Raw genomic sequence first — 17,742 nt, 5'->3', positions numbered from 1 at the left:
AACCTGCTGGAAAACTGCAACGAATTCGCAGCGGCCAATCCGCTGCGGATCCGCAGCCAAATCCGCTGCGGATCCGCGGCCAATCCGCTGCGGATCCGCGGCCAATCCGCTGCGGATCCGCAGCCAAATCCGCACATGCCATAACCCTAACCCTAACCCTACCCGTAACCCTAACCCTACCCCTAACCCTACCCCTAGTTCTAACCCTAACCCTAGTTCTAACCCTAACCCTAGTGGAAAACAAAAACAAAAAAAATAAAATATTTTCTTTATTTTATTATTCTCCCTACCTATGGGGGTGATAAAGGAGGGGGGTATTTATTATTTTTTTTATTTTGATCGCTGTGATAGAACCTACCACAGCGATCAAAATGTACTTGTAAGGAATCTGCCGGCTGGCAGATTCGGCGGGCGCACTGAGCATGCGCCCGCCATATTGGAAGATGGCGGCGCCCAGCGAGGAGACGTACGGACACCGGGAGGATCGGTAAGTATGAAGGGGTGGTGGGGGGGTGGATTGGAGAACAGGGGGGGTGATCGGACCACAGGGGGGGGTGAATTCAAACAAGGAGGGAGCGGACAGGAGGACGGGGGAGCCGGCAGGCGGACGGAGGGGACCGGACCCCATAACGGAGGACTGGGGGGGCGATCGGTGGGTGTGGGGAGGGGTCACTTAAGTATTTCCAGCCATGGCCGATGATATTGCAGCATCGGCCATGGCTGGATTGTAATATTTCACCATTTTTTTAGGTGAAATATTACAAATCGCTCTGATTGGCAGTTTCACTTTCAACAGCCAATCAGAGCGATCGTAGCCACGGGGGGGGTGAAGCCACCCCCCCTGGGCTGAAGCACCACTCCCCCTGTCTCTGCAGATCGGGTAAAATGGGAGTTAACCCCTTCACCCGATCTGCAGGGACGCGATCATTCCATGACGCATACGCTGCGTCATAGGTCGGATTGGCACAGACTTTCATGACGCAGCGTATGCGTCAAAGGTCGGGAAGGGGTTAAAAGAGCTAACTGTTTCTTCTTTTTTCAATGGAGTGAAAAATGCGACCAGAAAAAAAGACTTCACCGAAACCATGGGAAAACCTTCTGAAAAAAGCCGTCTCAAAATTGTCCAGGAAACAACCAAAAAAATGATACAAAAGACGATTCAGGGGAAGAAATGTCCTAAATTTCTTGAAAAGTCTTCTGCGTGAAAAACTCATCAAGTTCTCCTGAGTTTAAAAGCCGTCATATGCACATACCAGTTCCTGTTCCAAAAATTCATTAAAAAACTGAGTGTGTGCGCAGTCCAACACTTCAAAGAAAACTTGTGTTTTTTGAACTCCTAGTGGTGTTTGGAAAAGTTTTGATCAAAATTTCCTGAAAAAACCTCAGTGTGAATCTTTAGGTTATTTGCAGATGGAATTTTATTAAGGCATTTAAAAACAATGAGTTTTGCAAGCAGAACCCACTTAGGAAAACATCACTTTATTAGGTACTTTTGGGAATAGTTTTTATGTTCATGATGTGTTTCCTGGGGATTTTTTGCAGAGTTTGCAATGAGATTTTCATTCTTAAAGCCTTTTTTGCAGATTTTTGATTTGAATGTGCCTAGTTTGGAGTAGTTTTCCTCAGGATCCGCTTCACAGAAGCAACTAGTGTTTTTTTTACTTGCTACCACGTTTTTTTGAAAACCTGAAATGGATGAAAACTCTCCAAGTAATGTAATTATTATGCCTGAACATTTTTTTCTCATTATAATAAACCTTCAACTAAGCAGGTATTTTTATAGATAAGCTCAAGAATTAAACTGTTCAGTTTCAAAATAACACAAAGGCTCCAGTGAGAATTGAACTCACGACCCCTGGTTTACAAGACCAGTGCTCTAACCACTGAGCTATGAAGCCAGCGAAGCTTTGACACATCTTTTGATCTCTATGTCGAACAGTGCAATAGCCATTCAGTTGCATTACCAACACAAGTCCTTTCATTTCTAGTTTGAAATCACACTCTTAACGTAATGTCCCATCACCAACAAACCAACAACTGCTCTTGCAACGCAAAAGCATGACTTGCAAACATTCTAAAGCTTCAGTTCTATAACTGACTACCTGTTTATTGGCAATCTGATGTGCAAAAAAATGAAATCAGATGGATTGGCAAAGAAGAGAATTCTACTGCTTGCTTTAATAAAAAATGTAATTCTTTATATTACAAAATCACACATCAAGAATTGATGAAGAAGGGTCATTAGACTCCTAAAGCTCTGATAGAGGTGGCATAAGAAAGGAATTTGACACACGTTACCCGAATGTCATATATGATCAAGGTCTTATCCAGAACTTTTGAAAAGGATGTTGTAACTTCACATAAAGTCAATATTGAATCGCACCAACTTTGCACCACTGACCAAACAAATAAGCAATTTTCATATGAGAGACAGAGTTTTTAAGGCTTCAGTGAGAGTCGAACTCACGACCCCTGGTTTACGAGACTAGTGCTCTAACCTCTGAGCTATGAAGCCATTGACAAGTAAAAATTTCTTAAGCAATGTAGGGATTAGCCTGTTACAGGTATGCATATGCTCAGTAACTCCTAAGGATCGTTTACTATGCTACATGGGAGAAATGCAAAGAAACTGTACAAAGATTTTTCTTTAGGTACCAATTTGATAATGACATGGGAAAAATATCAACTTGAAATGCATATGAAAACTTACAACCCATACAAGCAATGATTGTAAGGTAAGGCGTGGTAAAAAATATAAAGAGAAGCACGATGATTTATTTATATTTTCAATTGTACCAAATTTAAGAATGATTTCATAAACTTTTTTCAGGTCAGTATAAATCTATCTGCAAATGGAGTTTTATGGAGCCATTCAAAAAAGATGAGTTTTTCAAGTGGAAACTTTTTACGAAAGCAAATTTTAAAGCAAATCTGCTCTAAAGTCTTTGTCTCCACATAGCATTAGATCTCTGGCCATTATTTTCATTTACATTTTCAATTATGCCAAATTTAACCCCTTTCTGACATCGGACGTACTATCCCGTCGAGGTGGGGTGGGCCCGTATGACCACCGACGGGATAGTACGTCCAGCGTGATCGGCGGCGCTCACGGGGGGAGCGCGGCCGATCGCGGCCTGGTGTCAGCTGCCTATCGCAGCTGACATCCGGCACTATGTGCCAGGAGCAGTCACGGACCGCTCCCGGCACATTAACCCTCGGCACACCGCGATCAAACATGATCGCGATGTGCCGGCGGTGCAGGGAAGCATCGCGCAGGGAGGGGGCTCCCTGCGGGCTTCCCTGAGCCCCCCGCAGCAACGCGATGTGATCGCGTTGCTGCGAGGGTCTTACCTCCCTCCCTGCCTGCTCCAAACCCGGATCCAAGATGGCCGCGGATCCGGGTCCTGCAGGGAGGGAGGTGGCTTCACAGAAGCCTGCTCAGAGCAGGCACTGTGAAGCAGCCTGCACTTCTCTCAGATCGGTGATCTGTCAGAGTGCTATGCAAACTGGCAGATCACCGATCTGTATTGTCCCCCCCTGGGGCAAAGTAAAAAAGTAAAAAAAAAAATTTCCAAATGTGTAAAAAAAAAAAAAAAAATTCCAAAATAATGAAAAAAAAAAATAATATTATTCCCATAAATACATTTCTTTATCTAAATAAAAAAACAAACAATAAAAGTACACATATTTAGTATCGCCGCGTCCGTAAAGACCCCACCTATAAAACTGGCCCACTAGTTAACCCCTTCAGTAAATACCGTAAGAAAAAAAAAAAAAAAACGAGGCAAAAAACGCTTTATTATCATACCGCCGAACAAAAAGTGGAATAACACTCGATCAAAAAGACAGATATAAATAACCATGGTACCGCTGAAAGCGTCATCTTGTCCCGCAAATAACGAGCCACCATACAGCATGATCAGCAAAAAAATAAAAAAGTTATAGTCCTGAGAATAAAGCGATGCAAAAATAATTATTTTTTTCCATAAAATAGTTTTTATCGTATAAAAGCGCCAAAACATAAAAAAATAATATAAATGAGGTATCGCTGTAATCGTACTGACCCGAAGAATAAAACTGCTTTATCAATTTTACCAAACGCGGAACAGTATAAACGCCTCTCCCAAAAGAAATTCATGAAAAGTCTGCATTCCAAATGGCGCTCCTTCACTTCCGAGCCCTTCCATGCGTCCAAACGGTGGTTCCCCCCCACATATGGGGTATCAGCGCACTCAGGACAAATTGGACAACAAATTTTGGGGTCCAATTTCTCCTGCTACCCTCGGGAAAATACAAAACTTGGGGCTAAAAAAATAATTTTTGTGGGAAAAAATTTTTGTTTTATTTTTACGGCTCTGCATTATTAACTTCTGTGAAGCCCTTGGTGGGTCAAAGCGCTCAAAACACATCTAGATAAGTTCCTTAGGGGGTCTACTTTCCAAAATGGTGTCACTTGTTGGGGGTTTCAATGTTTAGGCACATCAGTGGCTCTCCAAACGCAACATGGTGTCCCATCTCAATTCCTGTCAATTTTGCATTGAAAAGTCAAACGGTGCTCCTTCCCTTCCGAGGTCTCCCATGCGCCCAAACAGTGGTTTATCCCCACATATGGGGTATCAGCGTACTCAGGACAAATTGTACAACAACTTTTGGGGTCCAATTTCTTCTCTTACCCTTGGGAAAATAAAAAATTGGGGGCGAAAAATAATTTTTGTGAAAAAATATGATTTTTTATTTTTACGGTTCTGCATTATAAACTTCTGTGAAGCACTTGGTGGGTCAAAGTGCTCACCACACCTCTAGATAAGTTCCTTAGGGGGTCTACTTTCCAAAATGGTGTCACTTGTGGGGGGTTTCAATGTTTACGCACATCAGGGGCTCTCCAAACGCAACATGACGTCCCATCTCAATTCCTGTCAATTTTGCATTGAAAAGTCAAACGGCGCTCCTTCCCTTCCGAGGTCTCCCATGCGCCCAAACAGTGGTTTATCCCCACATATGGGGTATCAGCGTACTCAGGACAAATTGTACAACAACTTTTGGGGTCCAATTTCTTCTCTTACCCTTGGGAAAATAAAAAATTGGGGGCGAAAAATAATTTTTGTGAAAAAATATGATTTTTTATTTTTACGGTTCTGCATTATAAACTTCTGTGAAGCACTTGGTGGGTCAAAGTGCTCACCACACCTCTAGATAAGTTCCTTAGGGGGTCTACTTTCCAAAATGGTGTCACTTGTGGGGGGTTTCAATGTTTAGGCACATCAGGGGCTCCCCAAACGCAACATGGTGTCCCATCTCAATTCCAGTCAATTTTGCATTGAAAAGTCAAATGGCGCTCCTTCGCTTCCGAGCTCTGTCATGCGCCCAAACAGTGGTTTACCCCCACATATGGGGTATCGGCGTACTCAGGACAAATTGTACAACAACTTTTGGGGTCCATTTTCTCCTGTTACCCTTGGTAAAATAAAACAAATTGGAGCTGAAGTAAATTTTTTGTGAAAAAAAGTTAAATGTTCATTTTTATTTAAACATTCCAAAAATTCCTGTGAAGCACCAGAAGGGTTAATAAACTTCTTGAATATGGTTTTGAGCACCTTGAGGGGTGCAGTTTTTGGAATGGTGTCACACTTGGGTATTTTCTATCATATAGACTCCTCAAAATGACTTCAAATGAGATGTGGTCCCTAAAAAAAAATGGTGTTGTAAAAATGAGAAATTGCTGGTCAACTTTTTACCCTTATAACTCCCTAACAAAAAAAAATTTTGGTTCCAAAATTGTGCTGATGTAAAGTAGACATGTGGGAAATGTTACTTATTAAGTATTTTGTGTGACATATCTCTGTGATTTAAGGGCATAAAAATTCAAAGTTGGAAAATTGCACAATTTTCAAAATTTTTGCCAAATTTCCATTTTTTTTGCAAATAAACGCAGGTAATATCAAAGAAATTTTACCACTATCATGAAGTACAATATGTCTCGAGATAACAATGTCAGAATCGCCAAGATCCGTTGAAGCGTTCCAGAGTTATAACCTCATAAAGGGACAGTGGTCAGAATTGTAAAAATTGGCCCGGTCATTAACGTGCAAACCACCCTCGGGGGTGAAGGGGTTAAGAATGATGTCTGAATTTTTTTTGGGTCAGTATTAGGATTTATGCAGATGGAGTTTTATTGAGGCATTCAAAAAAGAAGACTTTTTAAAGCAAAAACACCCTTTCATTGGGGAGCTTTTAACCCCTTCATGACCCAGCCTATTTTGGCCTTAATGACCTTGCCGTTTTTTGCAATTCTGACCAGTGTCCCTTTATGAGGTAATAACTCAGGAACGCTTCAACGGATCCTAGCGATTCTGAGATTGTTTTTTCGTGACATATTGAGCTTCATGTTAGTGGTAAATTTAGGTCGATAATTTCTGAGTTTATTTGTGAAAAAAACGGATATTTGGCGAAAATTTTGAAAATTTCGCAATTTTCACATTTTGAATTTTTATTCTGTTAAACCAGAGAGTTATGTGACACAAAATAGTTAATAAATAACGTTTCCCACATGTCTACTTTACATCAGCACAATTTTGGAAACAAATTTTTTTTTTGCTAGGAAGTTATAAGGGTTAAAATTTGACCAGTGATTTCCCATTTTTACAACAAAATTTACAAAACCATTTTTTTTAGGGACCACCTCACATTTGAAGTCAGTTTGAGGGTTCTATATGGCTGAAAATACCCAAAAGTGACACCATTCTAAAAACTGCACCCCTCAAGGTGCTCAAAACCACATTCAAGAAGTTTATTAACCCTTCAGGTGTTTCACAGCAGCAGAAGCAACATGGAAGGAAAAAATTAACATTTAACTTTTTAGTCACAAAAATGATCTTTTAGCAACAATTTGTTTATTTTCCCAAGGGTAAAAGGAGAAACTGGACCACGAACGATGTTGTCCAATTTGTCCTGAGTACGCTGATACCTCATATGTGGGGGTAAACCACTGTTTGGGCATACGGCAGGGCTTGGAAGGAAAGGAGCGCCATTTGACTTTTTGAATGAAAAATTGGCTCCAATCTTTAGCGGACACCATGTCGCGTTTGGAGAGCCCCCGTGTGCCTAAACATTGGAGCTCCCCCACAAGTGACCCCATTTTGGAAACTAGACCCCCCAAGGAACTTATCTAGAAGCATAGTGAGCACTTTAAACCACCAGGTGCTTCACAAATTGATCCGTAAAAATGAAACAGTACTTTTTTTTTCACAAAAAAATTATTTTAGCCTCAATTTTTTCATTTTCACATGGGCAACAGGATAAAATGGATCATAAAATTTGTTGGACAGTTTCTCCTGAGTACACTGATACCTCACATGTGGGGGTAAACCACTGTTTGGGCACATGGTAAGGCTCGGAAGGGAAGGAGCGCCATTTGACTTTTTGAATGAAAAATTATCTCCATCGCTAGCAGAGACCATGTCACGTTTGGAGAGCCCCTGTGTGCCTAAACATTGGAGCGCTCCCACAAGTGACCCCATTTTGGAAACTAGACCCCCCAAGGAACTTTATATAGACAGGAGAAACAAGGAGCCAGAAGTACAAATGTACAAAATTTGTTTATTATTAAAAAATAAGGACATAAAGCAGAAACAGAATGCTGGAGATATGACAACAACATATAAAGGGGAAATGGGGGACCCCCTCTACCTGTCAACCCCCCCCAAAAAAAGCACCAAATAGGATGACTATGAACAGGCACAGATAAAAAATACACAATAATAAAGTGCCAATACGGTGCAGAGTGGTGGGAGGGTGGGAGGCATGGAGCACAGAATAAAGCAAAGTTGCCGTGCGGTCATACAGGAAAGAAATCAAAGGGCAAGTGCCCTGTATATTTATACAACGTCCCGCCACACAGCAATATCCAGAAAGAGTGCCATGCTTACCGAAATAGAGGGAGGGAGATAGGCGAGGGTCCCACCGGTGGAAGTGCCCCAACGCACGTTTCGCAGCGCTCGGACGCTGCTTTCTCAAGGGGAAGTGGTGTATGGGGAGTGCAGGACCTGCTTTAACCTCCCTGACCCTGATCACATGGTCGGCGGCCTCCAATCATATTGGCGCTGTCGGCGCATGCGCACTGCGGCAGAGCGGTGCCGCACAAGGACCTGGCGTCAAGCCAGATGCGCAGACCAGGAGAAAATTCCCCAGGTCTGCGCAGCAAGCCCAGGAGACGCCCGTCCCGGCACGGCAACCACCCACACACAGCGCGACGCGCACGGCCGAATGTGGACCCACACAGTGGTAAGGAATAAGGAGACCTGAGTGCGGTTTATGGAAAACACACAGTATGTGTGTGATAAAACATACAAAACGCGGCAATGTGAACATAGGTAGAAATAAGAAGAGGGACATATATACATAATTGGTACAAAGATTAGTATGGGTAAACACCGCAGAGAAATCCATCTTCATGTTACTGATGTCCGAAGAATCATCCAGAAGTTCGCTGAGATGGAAAAATCAGTAGTCGCGCCAGAGTCTCATAGCATGCAACAGGGAGGGGAGGACCACAGGGCCAAGGGAAAAATACTGTGAATGAGGGAAACAATAAGAAAAATTAAAAACATTAAAAGACACCAACATTAAAAACACCGGAAAAAATGGAGAAGACCACTGGGTATAAGAGAGAGCACAGCAAGGAACAAGGATCAGAGGTAGGGAGCGAAACTAAGGGTCTCATTAAGACCCCTAGGGGTCATGGTATCAAGCAAAGCGATCCATTTAGTTTCTATCTGTGCTAGTCGTTTCTTATTGTCCCCACCTCTGATCCCCAGATGGAGCACATCAATACCCCTCACTTTGAGCAAACCCCCATCACAATGATGGTATGCCCTAAAATGGCGGGGGATTGTTTTAATCTCTACCCCAGGGGACACCGTCCTGGCCGCGCCAATGTCCCGCACATGCTCCCTAACCCGGACTCTCAGTTCACGGGTGGTGAGACCAACGTATATCTTGGGGCACGGACAAGTAGCGTAATATATAACATTTGTAGTGCCACAAGATATACGTTCTTTGATCTGAAAGGTTTTTATACCATCACTGGTGGCAAAATCAGAGCAGCGCAGGACATTGGCGCAGGCAAGACAGTGCCCGCAGGGGGTACAGCCAGCACGGGGACCACTTGTACCAAAGAAATTCCTTGTGGGAGCAGGAATGTAACGGCTCCTCACAAGCAAATTACTCAGGTTAGTGCCCCTTCTGGGGGTCATGAGGGGAGTAGTGCCCAGGGTGGCACACAGGGATGGTTCGGCCTGAAGCACCGGCCAATGTTTTTTCAAAACAGCCCGCATATTTTCCCATTCATGGTTGTAGGTGGAAATGAACCTGGTATGTCCATCTCCACCCACAGTACGGCGACGGGCCCTTGAATGCAATAGATCACTACGTTGTGTAAACCGTGCCCGATCATAGCCGGCTTTAATCGACCTGCGGCTGTACCCACGGACAGCAAATCTGTCCTTAAGGTCCAGGGCCTGTGATTCGAATTTGGCCTCAGTGGAACAAATCCGTCGCACCCTGAGGAATTGTCCGACCGGGACGGCCCTAATGGTGGCTGGATAGTGAGCAGATGAGGCATGCAATAAAGAATTGACAGCGGTCGGCTTCCGATATACGTCCGCCTGGATGCGCCGGTCTGAATCTACCTCCAGGTGGACATCCAAGAAGTCGACCGCGGCCATGCTGCTCTGGTGGGTAAGATGTATATTAAGAGAATTTTCATTAAGATGCCTCATAAATTCCTCGAGCTGGTGAGCAGACCCCCCCCCCACAAAAACAAAATGTCGTCAATATAGCGATACCAGCACAGCACATGGGCAGCAAGCGGTGGGCCCCCGTCGCCAAAGATCTCCCTCTCCCAGGCGCCTAGGAAGAGGTTGGCGTACGAGGGCGCACACGCTGCGCCCATGGCTGTGCCACGCTTCTGAAGATAGAAATGGTCCTTGAAGACAAAAAAGTTGTGGGAAAGGATATATCCAACCAGCTCGAGGATAAGCCTACATAAAGGGCCGCCCAGGTCGGAGGCCCCCAGGAAGCGACGGACAGCCGCCAGGCCATGTGGGTGATCTATGCATGTATAAAGGCTTTCAACGTCAGCCGTAACAAGAATAGTGCCCTGGTCCACAAGGATGCCGTCGACCCTGGACAGGACGTCCGTCGTGTCTTTGACAAAAGACGGAAGGGTCTCAACTAAAGGTTTGAGGTAATAATCAATAAAACGGCAAACCGGATCACAAATGCCGTCAATCCCCGACACGATGGGGCGTCCCGGAGGGTCGAGGGCATCCTTATGGACCTTGGGCAGAAGATAAAAGGTGGGAACCCTCGGTGATCTCACAAGCAGCCCATCAAACACCTGCTTAGAGATAATGTTATCATCAAGGGCCCCAATCAAAATGTTTTGGAGTTCTTGTAGGAAGGGAGCCGTCGGATTGGAGGATAGCCTGAGGTAAGTATTTGAATCTCTAAGCTGCCGAAGGGCTTCCCGCTCATACTTAACACACGGCCAGACCACCACGTTTCCCCCCTTGTCCGCTTGTTTAAATACCACGTCTTTTAAAGATTTGAGTTGTTGTATTGCCAGGCGGTGCCTAGAGGTCAAATTATCATGGGTCCGCCGAGTTGATAATTTTTTGAAGTCTTCACTCACCAATTTGGTAAAGACTTCTATAGCGGGCGATAGAGACAAGGGGGGAAACCTGGTCGATCTAGGCCGGGTGAAGGAGGGAAATTTACTTACATCAGATGTCTGTTGTTCCTCAAGTAAATCCTCCAAATCACGAAGGGTCTCCCTCTCTTTCTCACTCAGACCAGCCATGTGGTTCCTGCTGGAATGCAGTTTCTTCAGAATGAGTTTGCGGGAAAACAAATGTAGATCTTTTAATGCTGCAAAGTAATTAAAGGAATTAGTAGGAGAAAACGTAAGGCCCATGCTGAGGACAAATAACTGATCCTCAGTAAGGGTATGAGTGGATAGATTTATCACTTGTAAACAGCCCTGTGTACCAACCTGGGCAACCCTCCCTCCAGACATGTGGGCCTTGCTGAGCTGTCTCGTGGTCATTCTACCATCACCGGGACCCAATGGAGCGGAACCGCCGGAATGACCATTGGTAAGAGAATCATCATCACGGGTGGATTTATTGGATCGATTAGAGGCAGACCTAGATCTTGATTGGAAAGCACTTCTTGACCTGTTGCGGGAACGACCAGACGGATTCTGCCATCTGTACATTCTCGACTGTTGCTTGTCCAGTATATCCCGCTGGAATTTTTTTGCTTTAGTAGCTTGTATTTCCTTAGCCCACCTCTGAAGATCCCCATCGACTTCATCATTGAGTTTTTTCAGTGCCTCACCTGTCATATCTTTAAGCAAGGTGGCCTGTAGATTATCAATCTAAATTTCAATGGAGTCAAGGGACTTCTGATTAATCTGTTTAAGGAGAGTCATGAATCCCTTGGAACAGGTATTAGTAAGGCCCTCCCATTTACCCCTAAACTCCTCATCCTCAATTGGGAAAGATGGGAACACCTGAATACGGAGTCCCCTGGGGATAAGATCCTTTTGTATGTAACGATCAAGAAATTCAAAGTTCCACCATGTGCGTGTTCTTTTACGCAGAAGGTCCTTAAACCGTATGATGACCTCCTGCAGCTCTCTGTTGGGCCCGCTGATATCCCCTTCAATGTTGTCATGAAGTACCTCATTAAGTTGTGCACGCCAGGTGCGGTCGCGTGCACGAAAGTCCATTTTAGTAACAAAGAAAGCTGTGAACCACACAGAAATAGTTAATAATATCAAGAAAACAGAAACCATAATGAGCCAAACCCGGGGAAAAAGCACAAGTGTGATAATTAATAATTACCCGGGCGCTTAAATCATTGCTCCAGAAACATTATATAGACAGGAGAAACAAGGAGCCAGAAGTACAAATGTACAAAATTCGTTTATTATTAAAAAATAAGGACATAAAGCAGAAACAGAATGCTGGAGATATGACAACAACATATAAAGGGGAAATGGGGGACCCCCTCTACCCCCAAGGAACTTATCTAGAAGCATAGTGAGCACTTTAAACTCTCAGGTGCTTCACAAATTGATCCGTAAAAATGAAAAAGTACTTTTTTTTCACACAAAATTTCTTTTAGCCTCAATTTTTTCATTTTCACATGGGCAACAGGATAAAATGGATCCTAAAATTTGTTGGGCAATTTCTGCTGAGTACGTTGATACCTCATATGTGGGGGTAAACCACTGTTTGGGTGCACGACAAGGCTCGGAAGGGGAGGCGTGCCATTTGACTTTTTGAATGGAAAATTAGCTCCAATCGTTAGCGGACACCATGTCGCGTTTGGAGAGCCCCTGTGTGCCTAAACATTGGAGCTCCCCTACAAGTGACCGCATTTTGGAAACTAGACCCCCCAAGGAACTTATCTAGATGCATAGTGAGCACTTATAACCCCCAGGTGCTTCACAGAAGTTTATAACGCAGAGCCGTGAAAATAAAAAATAATTTTTCTTTCCTCAAAAATGATTTTTAGCTCAGGATTTTTTAATTTTCCAAGGGTAATAGGAGAAATTGGACCCCAAATGTTGTTGTCCAGTTTGTCCTGAGTACGATGATACCCCATATGTGGGGGTAAACCACTGTTTGGGCACACGGCAGGGCTCGGAAGGGAAGGCACGCCATTTGGCTTTTTGAATGGAAAATTAGCTCCAATCATTAGCGGACACCATGTCACGTTTGGAGAGCCCCTGTGTGCCTAAACATTGGAGCTCCCGCACAAGTGACCCCATTTTGGAAACTAGACCTCCCAAGGAACTAATCTAGATGTGTGGTGAGCACTTTGAACCCCCAAGTGCTTCACAGAAGTTTACAACGCAGAGCCGTGAAAATAAAAAATCATTTTTCTTTCCTCAAAAAAGATGTTTTAGCAAGCAATTTTTTATTTTCACAAGGGTAACAGGAGAAATTGGGCCCCAATGTTTGTTGCCCAGTTTGTTGTGAGTACAGTGATAACCCCCAAGTGCTTCGCAGAAGTTTATAACGCAGAGCCGTGAAAATAATAAATGTGTTTCCTTTCCTCAAAAATATTTTTTTAGCCCAGAATTTTTTATTTTTGCAAGGGTAACAGGAGAAATTGGACCCCAAAAGTTGTTGTCCAGTTTCTCCTGAGTACGCTGATACCCCATATGTGGGGGTAAACCACTGTTTGGGCACATGCCAGGGCTCGGAAGGGAAGTAGTGACGTTTTGGAATGCAGACTTTGATGGAACGGTCTGCGGGCGTCACGTTGCATTTGCAGAGCCCCTGATGTGCCTAAACAGTAGAAACACCCCACAAGTGACCCCATTTTGGAAACTAGACCCCCCAAGGAACTTATCTAGATGTGTGATGAGCACGTTGAACCCCCAAGTGCTTCACAGAAGTTTACAACGCAGAGCCGTGAAAATAAAAAATCATTTTTCTTTCCTCAAAAAAGATGTTTTAGCAAGCAATTTTTTATTTTCACAAGGGTAACAGGAGAAATTGGGCCCCAATGTTTGTTGCCCAGTTTGTTGTGAGTACAGTGATACCCCATATGTGGGGGTAAACCACTGTTTGGGTGCACGTCAGGGCTCGGAAGGGAAGTAGTGACATTTGAAATGCAGACTTTGATGGAATGGTCTGCGGGCGTCACGTTGCATTTGCAGAGCCCCTGATGTGCCTAAACAGTAGAAACACCCCACAAGTGACCCCATTTTGGAAACTAGACCCCCCAAGGAACTTATCTAGATGTGTGATGAGCACGTTCAACCCCCAAGTGCTTCACAGAAGTTTACAACGCAGAGCCGTGAAAATAAAAAATCATTCTTCTTTCCTCAAAAATTATGTCTTAGCAAGTAATTTTTTATTTTTGCAAGGGTAACAGGAGAAATTGGACCCTAACAGTTGTTGCCCAGTTTGTCCTGAGTACGCTGGTACCCCAAATGTGGGGGTAAACCACTGTTTGGGCACACGTCGGGGCTTGGAAGGGAGGGAGCACCATTTGACTTTTTGAATGCAAGATTGGCTGGAATCAATGGTGGCGCCATGTTGCGTTTGGAGACCCCTGATGTGCCTAAACAGTGGAAACCCCTCATTTCTAACTTCAACACTAACCCCAACACACCCCTAATCCTAATCCCAACTGTAGCCATAACCCTAATCCCAACCCTAACCCCAACACACCCCTAACCACAACCCTAACCCCAACACACCCGTAACCCTAATTCCAACCCTAATCCTAACCCTAATCCCAACCCTAACCCTAATCCCAACCCTAACCACAACTGTAACCCCAACACACCCCTAACCCTATCCGTAACCCTAACCACAAGCCTAATCTTAACCCTATTTCCAACCCTAGCCCTAATTCCAACCCTAACCCTAAGGGTATGTGCCCACGTAGCGGATTCGTGTGAGATTTTTCCGCACGACTTTTGAAAAATCTGCAAGTAAAAGGCACTGCGTTTTACCTGCGGATTTACAGCAGATTTCCAGTGTTTTTTTGTGCGGATTTCACCTGCGGATTCCTATTGAGGAACAGGTGTAAAACGCTGCGGAATCCGCACAAAGAATTGACATGCTGTGGAAAATACAACGCAGCGTTTCTGCACGGAATTTTCCGCACCATGGGCACAGCGGATTTGGTTTTCCAAAGGTGTACACGGTACTGTAAACCTGATGGAAAACTGCTACGAATTCGCAGCGGCCAATCCGCTGCGGATCCGCGGCCAATCCGCTGCGGATCCGCATCCAATCCGCTGCGGATCCGCGGCCAATCCGCTGCGGATCCGCGGCCAATCCGCTGCGGATCCGCGCCAAATCCACACATGCCATAACCCTAACCCTACCCCTAACCCTAACCCTACCCCTAACCCTAACCCTACCCGTAACCCTAACCCTAGTTCTAACCCTAACCCTAGTTCTAACCCTAACCCAAGTGGAAAAAAAAAATATATATATTTTCTTTATTTTATTATTATCCCTATCTATGGGGGTGATAAAGGGGGGGGTTTATTTATTATTTTTTTTATTTTGATCGCTGTGGTAGAACCTACCACAGCGATCAAAATGTACTTGAATGGAATCTGCCGGCGGGCGTACTGAGCATGCGCCCGCCATTTTGGAAGATGGCGGCGCCCAGCGAGGAGACGGCCGGACACCGGGAGGATCGGTAAGTATGAAGGGGTGGTGGGGGGGTGGATTGGAGCACAGGGGGGGTGATCGGACCACAGGGGGGAGCGGACAGCAGGACGGGGGAGCGGGCAGGAGCACGGGGCAGCGCAGCACAGGACGGAGGGGACCGGACCCCATAACGGAGGACTGGGGGGGCGATCGGTGGGGTGGGGGGGGGGCTCACATCAGTATTTCCAGCCATGGCCGATGATATTGCAGCATCGGCCATGGCTGGATTGTAATATTTCACCTGTTTTTTAGGTGAAATATTACAAATCGCTCTGATTGGCAGTTTCACTTTCAACAGCCAATCAGAGCGATCGTAGCCACGGGGGGGTGTAGCCACCCCCACTTGGCTGAAGCACCACTCCCCCTGTCTCTGCAGATCGGGTGAGATTGGAGTTAACCCTTTCACCCGATCTGCAGGAGCGCGATCATTCCATGACGCATAGGTCGGATTGGCACCGACTTTCATGACGCAGCGTATGCGTCAAAGGTCGTGAAGGGGTTAAAGGAGGTTTAGCTTTATCAAGTGGTTCCTAAAGCACTTTTTGAGAGTTCTTGAAGTGTTTTTGAAGAGTTTTTTCTAAAGCTTTTTCTTTGCAGCCTTTTGATTTACAGTGTCTACTTTAGAGCAAATTCCATCAGGATCTGCTTCAAAGATGCAATATCCCCTTTTATTTTCACCTGGCATTTTTCAAAACCAGAAGTGGAATAAATCACTCAAAATAGCTATGAGTGTGTGTTCACACTAAGTTATATTTTTCCTGCATTTTCAGGGCAGAAACTCTACAAGACTATGTGCACACAGAGGTTTTTAGCTGAGTTTTCAGAGCAGAATCTGGGCAGAAACTCCAAATTTTTGAGGAGCTATGAGATTTGCAGGAGCATTCATAGAGTTTCCACTCAGTTTCAACTAGGTGGCTATGCGCACATGACGTCTTTTTTCAGGCAGCTTCTGCCATTGGAATCATTTGAAAACACTATCAAACATTGCTCAAAAGAATGAACATAAGCAATTCTATGTAAAACTGACTTGCTCTGTCTATGTTGAGGTTTTTGAATGTCTTTTGACCACTTCAGGTTTCTAAAAATGCCAAGCGGTTAAAAGAAGTCACATGTCCATTCTATTAGCGTTTTCCACCAGGAACATGCTGTGTATTTTACAGTACAAATCAGTGGAAAAGCTCAATACATGCCTGGACTTCAAAAATACTTTTTTTTTTAGTGTTTTGCCATTGATTTTGCTTAAAAGAGCTAACTGTTTCTTCTTTTTTCAATGGAGTGAATAATGCGACCAGAAAAAAAGACTTCACCGAAACCATGGGAAAACCTTCTGAAAAAAGCCGTCTCAAAATTGTCCAGGAAACAACCAAAAAAATGATACAAAAGACGATTCAGGGGAAGAAATGTCCTAAATTTCTTGAAAAGTCTTCTGCGTGAAAACTCATCAAGTTCTCCTGAGTTTAAAAGCCGTCATATGCACATACCAGTTCCTGTTCCAAAAATTCATTAAAAAACTGAGTGTGTGCGCAGTCCAACACTTCAAAGAAAACTTGTGTTTTTTGAACTCCTAGTGGTGTTTGGAAAAGTTTTGATCAAAATTTCCTGAAAAAACCTCAGTGTGAATATTTAGGTTATTTGCAGATGGAATTTTATTAAGGCATTTAAAAACAATGAGTTTTGCAAGCAGAACCCACTTAGGAAAACATCACTTTATTAGGTACTTTTGGGAAGAGTTTTTATGTTCATGATGTGTTTCCTGGGGATTTTTTGCAGAGTTTGCAATGAGATTTTCATTCTTAAAGCCTTTTTTGCAGATTTTTGATTTGAATGTGCCTAGTTTGGAGTAGTTTTCCTCAGGATCCGCTTCACAGAAGCAACTAGTATTTTTTTTACTTGCTACCACGTTTTTTTGAAAACCTGAAATGGATGAAAACTCTCCAAGTAATGTAATTATTATGCCTGAACATTTTTTTCTCATTATAATAAACCTTCAACTAAGCAGGTATTTTTATAGATAAGCTCAAGAATTAAACTGTTCAGTTTCAAAATAACACAAAGGCTCCAGTGAGAATTGAACTCACAACCCCTGGTTTACAAGACCAGTGCTCTAACCACTGAGCTATGAAGCCAGCAAAGCTTTGACACATCTTTTGATCTCTATTTCGAACAGTGCAATAGCCATTCAGTTGCATTACCAACACAAGTCCTTTCATTTCTAGTTTGAAATCACACTCTTAACGTAATGTCCCATCACCAACAAACCAACATCTGCTCTTGCAACGCAAAAGCATGACTTGCAAACATTCTAAAGCTTCAGTTCTATAACTGACTACCTGTTTATTGGCAATCTGATGTGCAAAAAAATGAAATCAGATGGATTGGCAAAGAAGAGAATTCTACTGCTTGCTTTAATAAAAAATGTAATTCTTTATATTACAAAATCACACATCAAGAATTGATGAAGAAGGGTCATTAGACTCCTAAAGCTCTGATA

General features: G+C 43.8%; 3 non-coding genes across 3 annotated transcripts; all 3 read right to left on the bottom strand.

Moving 5' to 3' along the window:
- Positions 1-1,825: 1,825 nt before the first annotated feature.
- On the bottom strand, positions 1,826-1,898 carry TRNAT-UGU (transfer RNA threonine (anticodon UGU)). The gene has a single exon. It is a non-coding gene; the product is annotated as a tRNA-Thr (tRNA).
- A 544-nt stretch (positions 1,899-2,442) lies between these two features.
- On the bottom strand, positions 2,443-2,515 carry TRNAT-CGU (transfer RNA threonine (anticodon CGU)). Its single transcript has one exon. It is a non-coding gene; the product is annotated as a tRNA-Thr (tRNA).
- Positions 2,516-17,304: 14,789 nt separating this feature from the next.
- Positions 17,305-17,377, bottom strand: TRNAT-UGU (transfer RNA threonine (anticodon UGU)). Its single transcript has one exon. It is a non-coding gene; the product is annotated as a tRNA-Thr (tRNA).
- Positions 17,378-17,742: the final 365 nt, after the last annotated feature.

Source organism: Ranitomeya variabilis, chromosome 1 (assembly GCF_051348905.1).
Source record: "Ranitomeya variabilis isolate aRanVar5 chromosome 1, aRanVar5.hap1, whole genome shotgun sequence".
Classification (NCBI taxonomy): Eukaryota; Metazoa; Chordata; class Amphibia; order Anura; family Dendrobatidae; genus Ranitomeya; species Ranitomeya variabilis.
Note: the sequence above shows the minus strand (reverse complement) of the source record. Positions and strands in the feature narration are given on the sequence as shown.